The 21,160-nt window shown below is 35.4% G+C and overlaps 1 long non-coding RNA gene across 1 annotated transcript in view; it reads right to left on the reverse strand.

Annotated features, from left to right (window-relative positions):
• Positions 1–19,381: 19,381 nt before the first annotated feature.
• The window catches only part of LOC145679732 (uncharacterized), a 135,299-nt gene continuing 133,520 nt past the window's right edge, over positions 19,382–21,160 (reverse strand). The window contains exon 3 of the long non-coding RNA XR_014130513.1: positions 19,382–19,803. This is a non-coding gene — a long non-coding RNA (uncharacterized LOC145679732). The remainder of the gene's footprint in view (positions 19,804–21,160) is intronic.

Consider the following 21,160-nt stretch of genomic DNA (forward strand, 5'->3'; position numbering starts at 1 on the left):
GAGTATCAATGTAAGTTAAAGGAAAACACAAAAAGCTGGAACGAAAATTTAACTTTCCAGGATCTTTTGACTGCAAGGGTTTTTACAATGTCCTATAAATATAGCTTTGAAGCTAACTTATGGTCTATGGATATGATCCTAAGGTTGGAGAGTCGTTGTTATTCTGTTAAGTTTCTGAGGTAATTTTTTAGTCTTTAGTTTGCTAGAACTCCTTTCCTTGCGTTATAGTAAAAATAAATATTCGCCCAGTTTTGTACCTCCCAATCCGGCGCCCGGGGCACAAGCCCCGTTTGTGCACCCTTAGTTACGAAACTACTCACAGAAATGTAAAATATTAGGTGAAGTCTGCAGGCTCCACATATTTTTCTAGCCCCAGGCCTTCGGATGGGTTAATCCTGCCCTGGAATTTGGCGAGGTGTTTGTTAAATAAAATCAAGAAATAAGTTCAAAAATTAGCCTAACCCATAAGGAAAATGTTTGTTATTGGGATTGTTTGCAAGAAAACACTTGTAATATTGAATGAAATATCTGTTTTGACATCTATTAGGAAACTCACTTCAGTAGCCCAACACAGAGATGAACTAAGGTTAAGCGTCTAACGCCATCAAACTCGTTGAAGAACCCAGACAACCAGGAAGTAGCGAGTTGTTCAGCAGGATTCGCGTGTCTTTTACCAAAACTAGACGAAAATCAAGACTATAAGTTGTTTTTAAATGTCGAAATAAGACGGAAAACATGGCAATAATTCTCTTTACGTTTTAGAGACCAGACAAGTAATTCACGAGTCTCTTGGACAACATTAGTTCTCCAACACTTAGATTTCGAACACAATTTTAGTGTTAGTGGTGTTATAGTATAAAAACTACTTGGGGATAAATTGATAAAGTGATTGTAAATACAATGAAAGATCATTTATCAGTATATTTGTAAAGATACAAAGTTATATAAAGAAAGAGCATTTATCAGTATATAAAGATACACAATATGGTTTAAATGTATCATTAAAATAAGTATAGTTTAAACATACAATGCAACTTAATACATTATAATCATACTCCATTTTTTAATATAATTTAACATAATTGGAATACGTATTGCGTTCCGAATATTTAATTTCTTCTTCAAAATAACTTACATTAGATAAGAAATTATGAAGTTCCGAAGTTAAATCTTTGTCATATGTCAAAACAAACATGATTTTTTAGGGAGCTCTAAAATATATAGTAATATTAATAAACATTTATTGGTTATATGGAAGAACCTATTACTAAAACATAATATATAACGTACCAAATACTATAGACACGCACAACAACAACATAAGGAGTACGTTGATTATTTTATACTTCAATAACATATTAACATATTTATTTTTCTGTATTTTCACGTATAGCCCATTGATTCACAAGTTAGCGTCGCGAATGTTCCATTTATCTTTTACCACTTTCTGAACGTAAAATATTAACATCCTTCCAAATAACACTATTCATGGATTGCTTTGTAATTATGTTGCTTTTCAGGCGTGATACTCATACGTAGGGTTGGATTTCAGATACTTTAGTTGGAGATGTATCGTACTTTATTAAACATCATGTTGAGATAATAGCATGCACTGCACCAAGTTCACTTTCGTTTTATTACCACTCATATATTTTTGAATATAAACGTACTTTTACACTGCAAACAAACGGTATATTAAATATTTCGAGCGATGAGTGTATTTTTGTTGCACTAGTATGCATATTACATTGATGGAAATTAAACTGATTTTATAGACTAAACCGCCAATTGAAGGGGCACAAGAAGCTAACTATATCTTGCTTTTTAAGACACCAACACTCCATTACCTTTGCTTTTTTTCGACTTCTGAATTGTTCGTCTCCCGCCCACCGCACAGAAGAGTACTCAGGAGGAGAATGAAGTGTAGTGTTATTAAGAAAGTAAAATCACATTTAACTCATTTTTCATTGTTTTCGGAATAAATATCGAGAATTAGAGATACAATTAATTATAATCTTTGACACTTTTATTATAATTCTGAAACATCAATTTTATAGGAACATTCACTTTTAAGCACTGTTTGTTTTAGAGCAATCTGGAAAGCCCCAAAGAGTTTTAAGCACTTTGTTTTGACAAGAGTAGAAAGAAAGAAGTTATTTTTACAAATGTTCTAATTAAGTTTATATAATTTGGTAACTTGTGATTATATGCTATTAGACGAGGTTTGTTTAAATTATTGAGTTTTTTTGGTATTAATATCTTATGACACTACCAACGTGTCATACGATTCGTTGCATTGCTTTCGTCCATCGTGGTGATTGTCCGTCATGGCTTTTATTTGTGGCTTTCACCTTCCTATCGTGGTTATTCTCTGAAAGTCATGAGTCAGAATCTAAGGTTGTAAAATCTGTTGACTCTATCTAAATCGCGAAAAGAAAGACACACAGAAAGAAAGAAAAGAAAAGAAAATTGAAAGAACTTGGCAAAGTATTTCAAATTGCTTTTCCTTCATCTTCAACTGAAACAAAACGACACAACATAATATTTTTTTAAAAAAAATAGCGTAGGTACGTATATTAGTATACATTTAAATACTTTATTTGAGATAAGAGCAAGTTTCATAGATACTACTGCTGTTTATTTCCTATTGTGTAGTTTATTTCCTGTTTAATTAGATTGTATAGCATCCTTTCCTACTTTGTTAATTTCTCTGAAAGGTGATTATTATTCAAAAATAACTTTTAATTTGTAATTTATTTCCAAGTAGCTGATGTTAGAGAAAAGGTTGTCATGTAAAAGCAAATACAGTTAGTGTGAAGCATAAACAGTTATACCTATCATTTGATTTTTGCCTTTCTGTTAGTATTTTCTTCCAGGGATACAGTTCTTTTATTGCATTTTTTTAAAATTCAGTTTCATTCCAGTTTCAATGGTTTTGTGTAGTGTTTATGCATTATAAGTACTTCTATTGTTATTCTATACAATTTTAAGTGTTGTAAAGTTTGTGCATATTCCGAGCCAGATCTAACACAAATATTTCCTAAAATTGCTCATAACAATGCACAACTAGGATCAAATTAAGTGATTTTGAGTCAAATTCTGATGCTAGCAAGTTGCTTGATATAGTTAATTACATAATCCTTAATTGCAAGAATATCAACAGCAAAGAAGTGGCACCGCGTAGCGTAGCCGCTTAAGCTCTCGCCTTCGGTGCGAGCAGTCCCGGGTACGATTCCCGGTGGGGGCACTCGGTCGAAAAAGTGTAAATGCTTTTTCAGGCCAGCCACCCTAAATGAGATTTTCCTGAATTTTCCACATTCACACCAGGCAAATGCCGAACTTATAGGTCCCAGGCAGCTTCCTTCCTTCCCTTTCCCCGAATAATGTGCTCGCCGAAGTGTCATCCCTCAAATGTGATAGGCTAAATGGCCATAGATGCCGAACGCCCAGAAATCTAAATTCTAAATCCTCAACAGCAAAGAAAAAAGAACATTATATTTCAACTTTGAGAAAATATTTGGTATTGTCATTGAAAAACTGTTAATAAAGACATTTTTAAAAATTCTAGAAGAAAAAAAAGTCTACCGTGGATAGGTGTTCAAAGAATTAGAGACAAGGGTTTGTTCATATTTTACAGTTTAGGCCAATCATAAGCTATCATTGGCTTATACTTTTTTCTGTGTGTCTGTCTGTATGTATCCTACAATTTTCATTTTTCTATAAAGTATCTCGATAAAGTATTCTCTATAAAGTATCCCGATATTTGCATATTCACCATAGTTACTGTTCTTACGTGATCTGAGAAAGACTGACAGAATTATAGTGCATAATCAATGGGGCAAATCCCAGGGGGTATGAGGGGGACATGTTTCTCCAATCTTGGAACTAGGGGACTGACCCCCCAATAATCCGATTTGGAATGTGATTTTCTGTATTCAGATTTCAGAATGTGTTCACGGCACTGATTTGTAATACTGATATGTACCACGACTTCAACCAATCGCCTGATATATAATATACAACAGGTTCACCTCAGAAATCAGATCCATCTACCGTAATATGAGTCTCATCTCTCTCTCTCTCTCTTCCCTGCCCCAAAATAAGCCTCAAATCTGCCCGCCTCTCAATGTTGAAGACAACTCTGCTCTCCTTATCCTTCACAGCATTGTTTTTCAACTTCATAAATATTTTGAATATTGCTTTAAAAAAAAAAAAAAAGATTATGGGAACGGTCTTACGCCCCCACCCCTCCCCCAATGTTGAAGATAGATTTAACTTCAAACTGTAACTCTGAGTCCCTACTAATATTGAAAGATTTAAATGCAGTAAAGATTAAGAATGAATTAATCGTCTTGGTTTGACTTTGGGCAAGGCCAGTTCGTTAAGGGCAAAATCCAGGACAACATTCTTCTTTCAGAGAAGTGCCACGAAATTCACTAATGGTTGATCATCACTACGCGACTGGCAAAATCTATGACAAGAAATTTTCAAGATAAAACGAGAAGAGCTTTATGAGAATCGAGATGAGACAAGACGAGGAAAGTTATTTTTAGTGTTGTCTCGTCACGGCAACGCTATACCACAATATTCGGCGCCTCGTTGCAATTGGTAGACTGAGAAAGTTGGACTCAGGATTGCCACATGAGTTGACACCAGCCAATAAGAATCACCGACTGAAGGTTTGCAGTTCTCTAAATGTAACAAATAACCAGTAAACTTTCCTGCATCGGATTGTCGCTTCCGATTAAAAATATATCTGCTTTGACACTCGTAAATGGTCAAGATAATGGTTGGATTCAATGGCGGCTAATGTTAGTGTTGCAGCGTTGCGCAACGACCAAAGTATTTCAAGAAAAAAATATTATTATCAATAATAGTAAAGAACAGAAAAAAATACTTTTTAATACTCGCATATATACACTTTAAATAACATATTTTTTACTTCTGTAACTGTCCGTTCCGTTAATCTGTTTTAAAAAGCGAAAAATAATCCATCACAGAGTCTCTAATTTATATTGTGTTGCAGCGAGCATACAACGACCAGATTCCTTCAGCGCGGCAATTGGAGCAAATGTTAAGTCTCCTTTCCCCTATCTCAGAAGTTAAAGGGACTGGTAGCTGCAGTGCTTCTGCAACACAGCACGGTTTCCAGTGAACGAGGTGTTTCGCGCTAAATAAGATTTCTGAATTTTATTTCACTAGCAATTAACAAATAGAATTTGTTTTTATGCATTCATATTTTTAAATTACGGGACCATACTGAAGCAAATCAATAAAATGAAATTTTAAAAAAAGTGATTGTAGAATAAAAAATAAGAAAGAAAATATCTAGTAGAGCAGAAAACAAATTAAAGTAGACCCGCATTTACAAGTTAATTCTTAGCTTATATTGATAATGAAGGCTTCTTCTACAGTAATTTGTGAATCAAATATTAATAAGTTAGTATGTAGAATCGCTCCCACCCCCTTCTGGGGATAGTATTTTAGTATAAACATATTTATTTTATAAAATAAGTATATTTTATACTCTTGATAATTTCCACATAAAACTATATGATGGGGAACGCCACACTGAATTTGGAAAAATGAAATGAAATGAAATCTTTGAGTTTTACGTCCCACGGTTATGCCGGTTAGGTTAAAGGAGACGGTGATGATGAGTAATGAATGAAATGTTGGAATGAAGAAAGTGGGAGGAAACGGGAGAACCCCGAGAAAACCCACGCACATGGTGTTCGTCCACCACAAAGTTCACTTGGTGGAGGCTGGTATCGAACCCGGAACCCCAAGCACCAGAGGTGAACGCTCTACCACTGAGCCACCGCGGCCCTCACATTGAATTTGGGACTAGTTAGCAATGCTCAGGGGCGTAGCTACAAGGGGGATCTACCGGGACCGGACCCAAAAATTTCTAAACTTGACTAGCATTTGTAGATTTTCTTATGGAACTATACTTGTTGAGCTGAGCGAAGCGAAGCTCTTATACTCGGGTTAGCCGTTTGGTTGTCCGCGAACTCCTCCTAGACCGTTTGGCCGATCTCAACCAAACTTAGCACGCTGATAGAGTATGTCGTCCTGAGTGACAACATAGGTCGAAATCAAAAATCCGATGTACCATCGAGGAATAATCACCGAAAAACGCTTCCTCCTAGACCGTTTGGCCGATCTCAACCAAACTTAGCACGCTGATAGAGTATGTCGTGCTGAGTGACAACATAGGTCGAAATAAAAAATCCGATGTACCATCGAGGAATAATCACCGAAAAACGCTTCCTCCTAGACCGTTTGGCCGATCTCAAGAAAACTTAGCACGCTGATAGAGTATGTCGTGCTGAGTGACAACATAGGTCGAAATCAAAAATCCGATGTACCATCGAGGAATAATCACCGAAAAACGCTTGCATAGACTTAACATGGGGAAAAAGTTTTCACGCGATTTTTTTGTCAACAATTAAAAATGGCATTTATTATTGCATAATGGCCAGGAATGATTACGTAGTTTAAGCTCGCTCAGCTCATTTCATTGCAATCGGGTACATCCATTGCATTCCTAGTTTAACAGAGAAATGATTAAAGTAGGCTAAATATTTTATTTTACGCCTCATCAGGAACTCGTATATCAGGTATAAAAATAATCGTTCTATCATTTTTTCTAAAAATATAGGTGACAGTAAGTAAGAATTACTTACCATCTTTTCGGGTGCAGTATAGGACAAGTTCCATATTATGTAGACGTATTGGACCCCTCCCAGGTAACATTTCTGGGTGTAGAACTGGCAGTGCTGTTTGTTATGATGTTCTTTAATCTTTGGCTTCTGTTACATGCTGATCCTTCATCTGGCGGGTTTCGAGGTTTCCTTTCCAGAACATATCACATTGGTAAGCGTTGTTTCGCCTCATGTGGAAGTATATTGTGTTTATCGTGCATTGCGTAACAACCAAGAAGGATGATTTGGAATGCAGTTTTTTTTTCTTTTACGCACATGTGTGTGTGTGTGTGTGTTGATGTATGAATATGTGACATTCGTAATTCATATACCAGTACCTCTTTTGCATCAGCTGTTTTGGTTTTTAATTATTAGGTTTAATTTTATTGTGTGCGCTTCAATTCTGTAAATAACCTACAAATTCTGAATGAATTGTATACTATGACTTCTGTAAATAACTTACAAAAAACATTGACCAGCTTTCAACTGAGGAAACATTTGCAATTAAGGCTTAGACAAAACAAGCAAAGGGCAATTCAGGAGAGTGTTCGAAAAAAAAAATCCAGTTTAAATTTACAGGATATCTTATGGCAGTAGTGTTGTTTGCAGCAGATACATTTCCTCAATTTATTTTAAATTTTACTGGATAAACTGTGAATAAAGTGTGTTCAATATACATTTTTTATAATACTAATCTCTGTTACGAACTCTCTTCAGTCAACGCTGAAGAGGAATTCGGATCACTGTCAGGGACTGAGTTTGCTAGAATGTATCGTTCGCAATAATCCAGAAAAAATATTTAGTGAATCTACAAAGCTTCTGAAATTAATATTAACTGTACCTATGGCGTCAGCAAAAGACAAAAAGTTTTTTTTTTTTTTCACATGAGAAAGAATTGACACTTTCAAGGAATTGAATGTCCCAAGAAAGGTTATCACCATTGGTAATGCTTTGCATCGAAAAAGACCTGACAATAAGAATACCAGAGTTCAACCAGCATGTATTAGACAGATTTGCTCCAATCAAAGAGAGGAGAATGAACTTACTAATTAAATAAAGTGATTAATCGGATAAATGTTCTGCATTTTTTTACTTTTTATTATTTAATTTAACATAATTTTATTATTTAATTTAACGTGCCATATAGTATGTGCATCTAAAGTTATGCTGATTAGTCAATGAGTCAACTTTATATTTTCTGTCTCTTATCGTTCGTACTGCAACACCCGAAACCACAATCCACCGGCCGCCACTGGTTGGATCGTGATCAACGTCCAGGAAGGTCCTCTATCCACAGAAAGTGTTGTTATTGATGTGGTGGGAATGATCCATCATGTCTTACTTAGGCGAGGTGAAACCATCAACACAGGTCGTTACAGTGTTGGTGCAATGTCGTTACAGTGTCATTACAGTGTTACCCCACGAACTGCACCACAATCTTGTCCACAAGCATTCCGAAAGAGTCAACGTATCATACATGGTGTCCTGATGTTGCGTAACTAGTAGCACTCAAAGAACGATGTAGGCCCTCCATGAGTTACATGAAACTCTTCCTCTAGCATTGCATTCTGCTGACGTCTCTCCCTGTAACTACCACTTCTTTTGACATCTCAATCAGTTCTTGAAAGAAAACACCTTTCCTAACGACCTAGCGGTGCAACGGGCGTGGATTCCAGAGTTTTTTCGCAACGAAATGCAATCATTTTCTGAATGATGACAGAAGTGTATGGTTGCAGACAGCTCCTATTCTAATTTACCAGATATTGAAAGTTCCATTTCTTGAATGCATTTGCATCAATCTAGTAAAACAAATGTCATTTGACAAACGAGGAATCTTTATTTTCTATAAAAAATACTTCAATCAGCATGCACTCAATTTTATGTAGATTATTGTATCACTAGAGCCTAGCATGTGTTTTCGTTCTTCATTTCTTTCTCGAGATCGAGATGTCGTCATGACAATTGTTTTCTGAATAAATAACAATAGACAAATGGTGGAGAGCAGTGCGAACACACAATTTCATTAAGGTTAGTGTAAAGGGACAAGTTTTGCCGATAGATGTCACTACAGTCTTCCTATCTCTCCCATGTATTTTTTACCATTCACGAAAATTTACAGTTTCTCTTACAAATTTCAACCTAGAGAGTTCATTTTTTTAGAGAATGAAATTCATAACCTATTAAAGGGAACAATCCGTGTCGATTTTTTAATTAGAATTTTTTTCATTGTTGAAACAGTTCCATTGATAAAGGTTTGGATATCTTTTCAACAATCAAGCCATTTCAAAAATGAAGAAAATTCTAAATAAAAATCGGCACGGATTATTGCCTTCGATAGATTATAAAGTTTCTTTTCTAAAAATTTGAAGTCTGTAGGTTGAAATTTGTAAGAGAAATAGTGAATTTTCCTGAAAGGTAAAAAATACATGGGAGAGATACGAAGACTGTAGTGCCATCTATCGGCAAAACTTGTCCCTTTAAACCAACCTTAAGAGGGATTTTTAGTCTCCAAAGTCTACATCTTTTTTTAAAAAAGGATTTTTGTATATATATATATATATATTAAAATGGTAAATGAATATTCTTTTCAAAATATCTTCTTGAAAGGGAGGGAGTAAAACTCTGGGTACGCCACTTGGGACAAGTATTATCTGTATTCAAGCCATAGACTCTAAATAATAAATATTCCATATTATTAAACTATATAAATATGGATAATTTGTGAACAGAATGGTCTTGGTACGTGTATTCCAAGGGAGAGGCTGCTTCAACACATGTTCTTTTCGATGAACCGATTCTCGACAAAAAACGTACGTTCTTATATTGATAAATTGGGAGCACGGTAGTTCAGTGATAGAGCGCTTACCTGTGGTTCATGGGGTCTCTGGTTCGATCCCCGACCAAATAAGTTTGCTGTGTACAACATCGTGTCCATGGTTTTTCTCGAGATACTCCTGTTTCCTCCCACATTTCATTCCACCATTTTTTCCATCATCATTTACTTGTCTTCAACATCCGTCTCCCTTAGCCTAAAGGGTATAATCCTGGGACGTTAAACTGAAATATTTCATTTGGTTTTCATTTGTAATAGATAAATCTGTATCTGAGAGCATGAAGTGCGTAAGTCCAATTTTGGCGAAAATTAATTAAAACTAGTTTTGTATATCTTTCGGAGGTCTGCAAAGAAATGGTTGGTTGTATTTTGTTCTGTACGGGTTGATGACGTAATTAACCAAGTATATAGTGTAATATGTCCAACATGTATTCGGTGCTTAAGTAAGTGTTTTTGCTGTTTTCTGGGAAACAAGGATTTGTGACGTACGCCCTTCATGCTCTCAAGTACAGAAATGAGTTTCCGAAGCATCTTGTAGATTTAGCATTAAAAGCTTACTTAAATAAGTAAATAAAACCCAATTTCCACAATATCATTGAAAAATGGCAACTGTATTACAACAACAATAATAAAATAGAAAAAGCTTGTTGTAGCTAAAAGATTTCATAAGCTCAGGTACTTATTTAGTATTTTAAGATCTGCACGTAGAAGTCAGATTGCATATTACGCAATACTGACCAGCACATATGAAATCTGGCATAGCTCATTCAGGAAGTCTTATAAGGTACAATATAGAGTGAGTGATTCATATCCAGTCTGAACTTGACCTTCAAATATTTCAACTAGTACTTGTTTGACTTATCTGCGCGTATGATAAAGCTGCAAACTTTTTTACCTTGTTTACAAATGACGTTGGTCACATAATAGGTTTGCCAAAGGTACTGGTTTTACTTCAGATTTACTACTTTTGTAGTTTTTCAAAAAATCAGATGGACATCCTGAACCAATCAAAGTTAAAATGGGAGCAGTTTTGTTTATATATTTCAAGTTCTTGTGCGCTGAATACGTAAACTGTTTAACATGGAATCAAACACTAAAGCATGTAGATGGCTGCACTGCATGATGTTTAGTTCTCCTATATGAAAGTAGAACTTAAAGAATATTAGATAGAATTTTTACACCTACAGCAGAAAGCATCATGTGTTTAATAAACTGTCATGTTAAAGAAGCATATATATGACAGTATATATATATATATATATATATATATATATATATATATATATATATATATATATATATATATATATATATATATATATATATATATATATATATATATATATATAGAGAGAGAGAGAGAGAGAGAGAGAGAGAGAGAGAGATTACTTATTTATTTATTTATAAGCCAATGAACTGACAGTGCATCACCAGCTATAACGTTCGTTGCATGGTCTGACAGATTTTCATATGCTCTTGCGACACCATTTTAAGTGTTTTATTTCAGTGCACAGAAGTGAGCCTAATTGCAGGAAAGACAAATAAGAAACATGTTTCATTCTTTCTAATTTTCTAGTCATGAATTTGAAGCACCGATGAAATTAGTTAACAGGTAGAAGGAAGTACTCAGCTCACTACCTCTACAAACCATAAAGAGCTATGGCTAGTCAGATGTAGCACATTCAATGTAATGATGCAGGGCAGTGCATCAGCTCTCAGGTTCATTTTTTTCTGGCTTTCTGAAACTTCGTTCGCTACTTCTTAATTCACGATTATGAAAAATGCTTCATGATGAAAAATGAAATGATTTTTTTCAGTTTTACGACCCATGGTTATGCATTGGTTATGCCTAAGGGAGATAATAATGAACGAAATGGTAGAATTAAGAAAGTTAAAGGAAACAAGAGAAAGCCCATACAGTAGTGATTGTCCACGTCAACGCGCACTTGGCGTGAGCTGGGATCAAGCGAAGGACTTCATTCTCCAGAGGTAGTGTTGTACCATTGAGATACCGGGGCCCCTCGCGATGATGAGTCAATACCAGAAAATACTTATTAATGGTCCAATTGGGAGTATAACCGGGAGCCACGCACTACGAAGTCGCGTACATCTATGAATTCAGCTAAGTACCTAGGTAGACTAACAAAATTAAAAGATAAAAACACACACGCACCTCTTGAGCAATCTGTTTCTTTTTAATGCTCATACTCGCACCCGTCGCAGACGGTACGTTTTGATGCTTATACTGACAAGAAGGAGTTCTTCCTCCATAAGAAGAGTTGTTCATAACCAATTTGTGGAAATCTTATGTAGGGTTAAAGAGAGCTTCTGGGAAGTAAGTTTTGTTTTTAACATGACTGTACAATACTTGTGATAAGTTATAAGAAAAATCGTATTGTCAGAGATCACAAATGAAATAGACTATACTGCATATTAGCATAATCTATTTTTTTATATAGCTATATTAAGAGGTGGTAGGCTTAAGCACGTCAACCCCTTCCCTACGCCACTGATGTACCGTGTAGATTTATGAACATACTTTGAATAGTATGGTTAAATTTAAATAAAATATACCAGTTTTTAATAACAGTTCTTATACTTCTTTTCCGCACAGGCAGCTCTTTCGGCTGTTTTATTAAGTGCAAGATGAGTCCATTTTGTCCTTCCTTTCCTACAAAGTTTTAACACTTTATAGGGCCTATATAGTATCTCTAATATGGCAGTGTATTACTTTGTGTGGAGATTTGTTTTCGTCTCCAGTTTCCACTTCAAATTACAACAATGACTTTAACAATATTTTAACACAACAAACCATATATTGACTTTTACTGCTATAGTACGGAAGGTATAACGTCGTTGGCTTCCCGCGAAAAGTTGTAGTGACGTTTATGGGGAGTGTACAGTTTGGTTACTCGTGGCTCGCTGAGCGCAGGAGACGGTTCGTAGTGATTGGCTACCCTCTTACCACACCTTCAGTGACGAGCAGGTCCAAGCGCGGGAAGCCAACGGCATTATACCTTCTGAACTATAGTATGTTCTGGCCACCCTGAAAACCAATGCAAAAAAAAAACCTAATATTCCTCGACAACGTCTTCAACCAATAACAGCATATAAACGCACTACAGCAACTCTACAAACAAACGCAGCAACTCGTCAAATAGGTTATACCTACAATACATTAAGTGTATGTTGTAAAAGAAGTGCATAAGGCTTGTAAACACACTACGTAAGATTCAACAAGAACTTCATATGAAGCATTTTATCGTACAGATCAGAAATAACGAGGAAAAGAAGCTGGAATCATTCAAAATGTGAGTATGAATAAGAATAGAAAAAAATAGATAAATGGAATGAGAAATAAATGAGAAGCTTTGAAAAAGAAATTAGGAAGAAACAACATTGTAGGTAACATTATAATTTGTTTTGTTTACAATTTTTCAGGTGTATTATAAAGACTAGGCTTACCCTGGAAGCCTTCCGCACTACTGTAGTGATTAACGTGATGTATGTGGTCCTGGGTTTGATTATCGGTGGAAGCCATTGAACGCACTACGGCGGTTAGGATTTACCTAAAACTGTAGGTCCACGTCTCACATAGCCTCGAATAGCCTCGAAACAATGAATAACTTCAATCAGAATTGTTGGCTAAGTGATCCAAATTCAGTACCCCCTGACTTCTAGGCGAGAATGTTAATAATCATTCATCTGCACCGGTTCATAAAGCAGAAGTAGAAGAAGAAAACTAGTTTGTACTGTTAGAGAAATTTCAATAGAATAATAGAAAGTATGTTGGAACGTAGACAAGGAAACGAAAGGGGGCATTCAGGCAAAGAAATGTCCGCAATACATTGAAATTGTTAATTTCCAGTAGCAGATCTCTTGGAGGCACAATACTTCTGGTGATAACATATAATTATGGAACATATGGTGTACGCAATTATTGTAAACACAAAGCGCGAAGTAAAAAAGGAGTTTAATGTAAGTTACATTTTACAAACAAAAAGAAAGAATAATAAAAGAGGAAGGAAGAAAGAACGAAAAGAAATGCAAAAAGTAAGAGTAACTCTCGGGAAGTCTCAGACTATTAGAAGTTTGAACAGTAGCTGGTTTAACAAACATATGCTGAGCTTCTAACAATTTTGCTCAAATATACATACAGCGATGCTTTCTGAGAAAATGAATTTGTATGCGTTCCTTTCTCGTATTATTGCACTCAACAAGATGAAAGGACAACAATTAATTTCTCTTCTGATTAATCTTTTAACAAAATTCTAACGAATGATATTAAGTAAGTGAATTTCTCAACTTAAGACCACTGTGGCACTCGTCTTACGCTAATTAAGATTTTACTTAAGCAGCATATAAAACACAAACGGGAAAAACTCAAAATACGTATATTAATCGAAATTTGGAAAAATGATACTAATAATGTTGCCGAATAATTAGCGCTTGTATGTTTTGCTCATGGGTTTGGTCGCCAGCACAGACAGAGAGTTGTTGAAGTGCGTTTCGGAGGAGTAATTCGGAAATTTCTATTTAAATTTTGTATTACAAAAATTTGACCACACCAGATTAGAGTGAGCATTAACTGTATACCTATTATTACTTTGATACTAACATTTTGCTATCGTGAGTCACAGATACTCCTGTCTAAAGCATGAAATTTGACGAGTTGGAACGAAAGATATACTGAAAATGATATATCTTGTTCTAATTATAAGGCGGATCAAATTAAAGCCGTTCGGAGCCCATATGTACACTATCAGTAGGTGATTATTAAAAAACTTGTACAGGAGCAACAAACATACACGGTGAATATGTCATGGTATTTGCAATTCAGAAGAAGTCCCCGTAAACGTTCAGGCACCTGTCCCACTGTACAATCAGCCGACGAGTTCGGTACAGGTAGACATCAGTTGGTTGTTGGGTAAACCACTTACTGACTGCATCCTAAACCGCAGCATCACTGTGGAACAGACCTTTAGTGCCTTCTTCTGTGGACATCACGCAAAACAGAACAGAAAAGAGTCCTTTTATTACCCCTTGTAAAGAGGAGAAGGGACGTCTTTGTCCAGTGAAATGTTGTATATACAGGGTGCGGCACGTAAAACCGGCCCGTCGTAATATTCTGGTATATTGTGTTTTTGGCAACACTTAAATAATCTATTCTTTGAGACGACAGTGAACAGTAACGTGTATATGGGAATCCTGGAGGAGTTTTATACACACTTGACCGAAGAGGAGCGTCAGTTATGTTACTTTCAGCAGGACGGTGCAACATGCCACACATCAGCTGCATCATTGTCCCTTGTGCATGAGATATTTACACCAGAGAGGACAATCATCAAAGGCTTGTGGCCTCCTCGGTCACCAGACTTGTCCACGTGTGACTTTTACTTATGGGGACTGTTAAAGGGAAGAGTATACGAAACAAATCCACACACAATTGAAGAACTCAAGACCAGGATCCAGGATGTCACCAATAGCATTACAACACAAGAACTGACAAGGGTATATATGAATCTCCTCAATCGTGCTCACATGTGTGTTGAAGTGGGCGGAGGACACTTTCAGCACCTGCTGTGAAGGTGAGTAGTCATATTCAATACATTACATTTCATTTATGTGTTGTAGTTAATCATATTCAATACATTACATTTCATTTTATGTGTTCACTTTACGGGCCGGTTTTACGTGCCGCACCCAGTATTTTGTTAGATGGTAGTTGATGCATTTTATATCCCCGCTTTTAGTGACGCTGAAGGTTTTGGGTAGGAAGCTGGTTGGCGTGAGAAGGCAAGGCTTGTTGAGGTGGTGCTTGCAGTGTGGGAGCTTTAGGGCGGCGGTATCTTCCTATATTTCTCTGGTATCGGCTGTGAAATCTTCAGTTTTTCTTCTTCTTCAAGTTTAGATTTTGGTTGTCTTTGTTGTATATGCCTTACAACCCCGCATGGCCGGTTCCAAGCCCGTGCTGAGAAAGGGGAGGGATACTTAGTGTTGTGCCAGTCCACATGCCATGTGGTGGCCTGGTTAACCCTAAGGGGGAGATAGGTGACAAGAGCTACGTGAGAACACGATAGATTCTTGTATATCCTGTGCCAAGAGCTGGCATCATTAATTAGTTGTTAGTGCGTATCAGGATAACAACCTACCGGCGGAGGTGAGGCCTTAGCTATTCTCCGTGGGCGACTAACTCGTCCGGGAGAGTACGTGTGAACTTGTCTCGTCCTCAGCGAGGTAGGTAATTTTCAACTGCCGCCCCTGCCGGCGGAGGTGACGCTTGGGCTATCCTTCAAAATGGTCAACTAAGCCGTGCCCTTGGGTACGAAAGATAAGGCTACGTGGTACGCCAACACGTATGAAAGAGTGGATAGTTGGTGTGCCCAGGGGAGCGGATCCAACGATCTACCGGGAGGATGATGTAGGTACTGCCCTCAAAGAGTGTGTCGTGCGTGCTCTTGCGTCCGGAATGGAATACCTAGTATCCAACGCACACACGTACCTCAGGAGCGCTGAGGTAGTGTTGCTGCATTCTTGTTGTTACCAACTGGGTGCAGTATTCACGACCCTACTAGAGAAGCCGCCGTTCCTAAATGGTCATTGTCTTTAAAGAGAGACAGTCAACATCAGCCATCGGGTCTTGTAATGTACGGTGTACCTCTACCGTAATCAGAGGAAGTCCCGTTTTACAACGATTTCTGCACTAATGCCATATATGCCACTACATTTTATTACAACAATACAATCTTTTGACTTTAACTGTTCCTACCAGAGGTACCGAAAGAGTTTCATTTGATCATCTCCTATATAATTCTTAAAATGAGCATACAAAAAGACATTATGTAATAAATTTTGCACAGTATAAACAAAAGTATGGAAGACGAAACAATATGTTAGCTTTGTTTGAATGATATACACATACAGAATCAAAGCAGTGGTGAAAGAAATTCAAGAGGAAAGCAAAATTGATATGTCTTGTTGATTTCATAACATTTCTAAAATCCAAAAATACCATATTTTGAAAATTGTTTACGATTCCCAATTTTTCTCGGGGTAGCAACGACTAGCAGTACATATAGGCTCCCACTAAGCGACAATTGAGCACAGAATGCCACATATAGGCTGTCGTAAACACTTTTCAAAATATGATACTTTTGGTCTTTTAAACCTTAACATCAATAAAATTTAAAGAACTATAAAATATGTAAAACTTGTTTTTTATTTCAAATTCCCGTCAGTGCATTCGGCTCCTATATAAACATCATTCTAATGTCTACATCAATAAAACCACTAGGCGGAAGGAACTCTGACACTGCGACGAAGTTCTTATGCCAAAATAGCAGGTTCACAGTGTTCGAAAACTTTTGAAGAGTAATGTACTACAGTATACAATACAAAGTCTGAAATAATGTTCTTGGGATACGAGGACTAACCATGTATAACCCAGTTAAAAATACGACACCTTTATGTTCATAGACGTACGAGAGTAATATTGCTGGGGAGTTTAGTATAGGAATGATGGGCAGTGGGAATATTCCCGATGGGAAGAAAAATAAAAAATGAGAATATTCCCGGTTTTTTCTCTGGTATATAAATTCCCGGGAAGGAATTTATTTCCATTTCTTTACTTTATCTTCCAAATTATAAGATCCATATGACTAATTACTTTTATTTTTATTTATTATGATTTACTTCTAGGTTTTAAGTAATTTGGAGGTTAAAAAAGTTAAAATTCGTTGACTGTACTTTATATAACTAATAATATGATTTTTAAAATTTCATTTCCATTTACACGAGAAAGTAGCAAAGTACTAACTTACAAATGATGAAAAGGGACCAGTTGGTAAAGTAATGTAGAAATTGTGTAGAAATAGAGATGAAATACTATCAATACACCCCGAAACATCGTTAGTAATAGACGTCGATCTGTCTCCTGTCTCTGACTCGAATTTCTAAAGAGGTACTCGGACTTCTCTTACAGGTGATTAACGCGTGAAATTTCGAGAAATAGGTACGAAGAAAGGTCGTATGTGGCAATGTTACGGACAAAATTATAAAGATAAGTCAGTGTCTTGCGAATATTGTAAACAAATATGTATGCGCAAATATTGATCAAATGGTGAGACATGTGTTTTCTGGCAGTTACCCAACCGAATTTGTTTATAACATTTAAAAATTTAATATGTTTTTAATAATAGTAGCAGTCAAGTTTAGAAAATCCACTTACATACAAATTTAAACCGTTTTGCGGTGTAAAAGTATGTAAACTGAATATACCATTTTTTTCACACATTTATTTCCATAGAACATATTGTAAGTAAATATACATTTATGCGTACTCTCTAAATATAATAAAATAAGATAATACCGTTCAGAATATACGTTTTAAAGAATTCTCTGGAGACAACAGTAATAATACACTATGATTTAAAAAAAAAACGAATTTAACATTGAAATCATAATATAGTAATATAATGCAATTTTCTTTGTAATTGTATACAAATTCCCGGAAAATTCCCATTTTTGGGAATCTTCCTGGGAATATTCCCAGTGAATACTCCCGAAAAATATCTTCCTTGGAATTTGCCCATCACTAGGTATAAATGAAGACCACAGGGGGAAAAGGAGGTAAGTCCAGAAACGGTTGAAAGTGAGTTAACACCTGAAAGGTGTATTTTGCATTGACTAAATCACACAGTAAGAAGGTTAGTCACTAAGAAATTTAATGCTAAAGAGTTTGCCCACAGGGGAAGAAGTAGGTAAGTTAGTGGAAAACAGGGTAATTGTGTAAAATTATATTTTTAAAAAACTGACTTACATCCTTTTTCCCCTGTAGTCTTAAATAATAAGACCCTTTACTATCCAATAAGAACTATACAGTACATTAGATAAATCGTTGATAGTATATACTGATACATTTTATGAAAATTAGGGAAAAAATTTTCCATATCAGAAAAGGGCAAGGATAGAAGAACTCGAGTCAGAAAGTCCCTAGTAAAACAGCTTCTGCATTGTAGTGACGGAGACATGAAAAGTCTCAATTTACTGATATTTTTCGGCATTTAAAAGACTTTCTTCTTTCCCGTGATCGTTCGACAATATATTTAAAAAATGATAATAGTACACTTTCAGATCTCAGAAATATTGTCCCCTATTTCTTGTTCCAATAACAATAATAATGAGAAAAGGCAGAGGAAGGAAATCATAGATTAGTATTTCATTATTATTATTATTATATTTTTCTCTAACCATGATGACAAGGATGTGATAAATCAGGTGAAAGGACATAAAGAGACCGAAAGAGAGCTTGCTACATTTATTTTTTTTTTAAAAAAAAGGAAGAAAGAAAAAATCGGAGCGGTCTCTCAGATTGATCGTTGCTCGGTCAGACTTTCATCAAAAAAGCTTTCTCGTATATTTTCTTCTATCATTGTTTGGACAGTAGCGCGCTCTTAAGAAAAAGCTTCCAAATTTCCCTTCTCTCTCTCTTTCTTCTTTAACTGTAGCTTAACTTTCAAAAGGGCATTCACCGTGGCCATGAATGTTGAATGTTTAAAAAGTCATTCTTGGACATATCAAAGCATAGCCTTGACGCATTGCAATGTGATACTTTCTCACCTTGGTCTGTATATATACTGTATGTTCACATATGCAGTATGTATATATAACACATATGAAATAATAGAAGGGAAAACAAAAGTTCTGTAGTTATACACAATGAAAACGTTCCAAGATATTTAATTCGTATACAACGCACTCGCATTATGATTTGTTAGAACAAAAAAATGAAAAGTGAAATTATAGTATAGAAGTATGAGTTGTTTTTATTTTTTCCTTCGAAATTACTCTTTTTTTTTTTAAATAAAACTGTTTCCTTTGTATGTATACATTATCAGTACCTAAACTACATAGCCTATACCTGTAGATAAACATCATGTTTGAAGATAGTGAAAGCTTATATATACACATAGTTGTTTGTGTCACTTGCTGTTGAACATGCTTTGTATAGAATGCTCTAAATTCGAATCACAATAAACACTCTCTAGACACCAACATGGAATTGTTTCGTTTCATACTTGTGTACTGTTCTTCCAATCAGCCGATACCACTGAAATGAGGCTGTTAGGCTTGATAAGCATAAGGCGTGCCGTGGTTTTGCTCTGTGCAAGATGATCTTACAAGAATGACCGTGTACTCCCTAACTGCGATGGATATTCCAGTGCCGACATCCTTCATAAGTTGCGTGTTGCATAAGGACATAAACTGAAATAAATGAATTAATGGTATTATTATTATTATTATATTGGATGAGTAGGCAGTGTCTTAGAAGCCTTAGGTTCAAGTCTTCTGAAGAACTTTTTTCTGGCCTTCTTTCTCTTCTTTCGTGCTGACAAAACCTACCGCAATTGAGTACTGAGAAATGGAACTGAAGTACTGCATGAAACAAAAATAGAAATCGCATTTGTTTATATATATATATATATATATATTGAAGCATATACACACATTTTATTCCAATCCTTATGTTTACTGTATATTTAGATATTTATAGAAAGCTGTTCATATACGAGATTTACATTACTTTAAATGTGAATTTTCTTGCCATATCGGTATTCATAGAACTGTAACAATTTCCTCTTCAACAAAATATTCCTATGGTATGATATAACAAATTGTTGCAAAACCTGATTTTTTAAAATATTATTACCTAGGTAGTTGTAACAAAGAAATTGTCCTCTATTTACTTCAAATAAATGTGTGCTGTAATTTTCTTTTCTTTCTTACTGATGCTCTAAAATCAATCATTTCAAATTATGGATTAACCGCACAAAACTAAAATCAACGTACGAGAAATAAATCTATTTAAAATTTTGGATATCTTTACAAACTACAGGTAAAATGGATAATATGTTGCACTTTGTATACAATGACAATCAAATAGAAGTTATGTGCCACAGCACTAAATATTTAGCTCAAAATTGCGATTGGCTAAATCACACTCAAACCAACTACTGAACTAGATGTTCCCATCTATCCTCCTTTACCTGGTGCCACTCCCTTCATAAACATCGCATACTACATCTAGCTCCTTTCCGCTCCTTGATCATACTTGACCCCTTTACGTGATTTCAGTTGCAACGTTCAATTCTAAAATCTTCTATAATAATAATAATAATAATAATAATAATAATAATAATAATAATAATAATAATAATAATAATAATAATAATAATAATAATAATAATAATAATAATTTGCTCTTACTTGATAAGATTTTGAGATCGGTATTGTACACTAAAATGACATTTTGTATTATTTTTTTTTAAAAATAGTTTTTAAAAGAATTTTAATTTGTATATTATTTAGTTTCAACAAATGTGGAGATCTTGAATAGAAATAGTAAAAACAAAATATCAAACATGTAGCGTCTGTAAAGTAGGACTAAAATTAAATTGTGTAGTAAATTGCACTAGCGGTTCGAGGTCTGTAGAAGCACCAGTTGCAATGTTGCAATATCAAAGATGTGTAGGTACGCGCAAGTGTTCCCTTCTCCCAGCATTCTTGAGTCTTGTCCAAGAAATATTCAGGAAATATGAAGAGGAAAGCCCTTTTAAGCTCT

Source organism: Thermobia domestica, chromosome 2 (genome assembly GCF_964235325.1).
Source record: "Thermobia domestica chromosome 2, izTheDome1.hap1.1, whole genome shotgun sequence".
Classification (NCBI taxonomy): Eukaryota; Metazoa; Arthropoda; class Insecta; order Zygentoma; family Lepismatidae; genus Thermobia; species Thermobia domestica.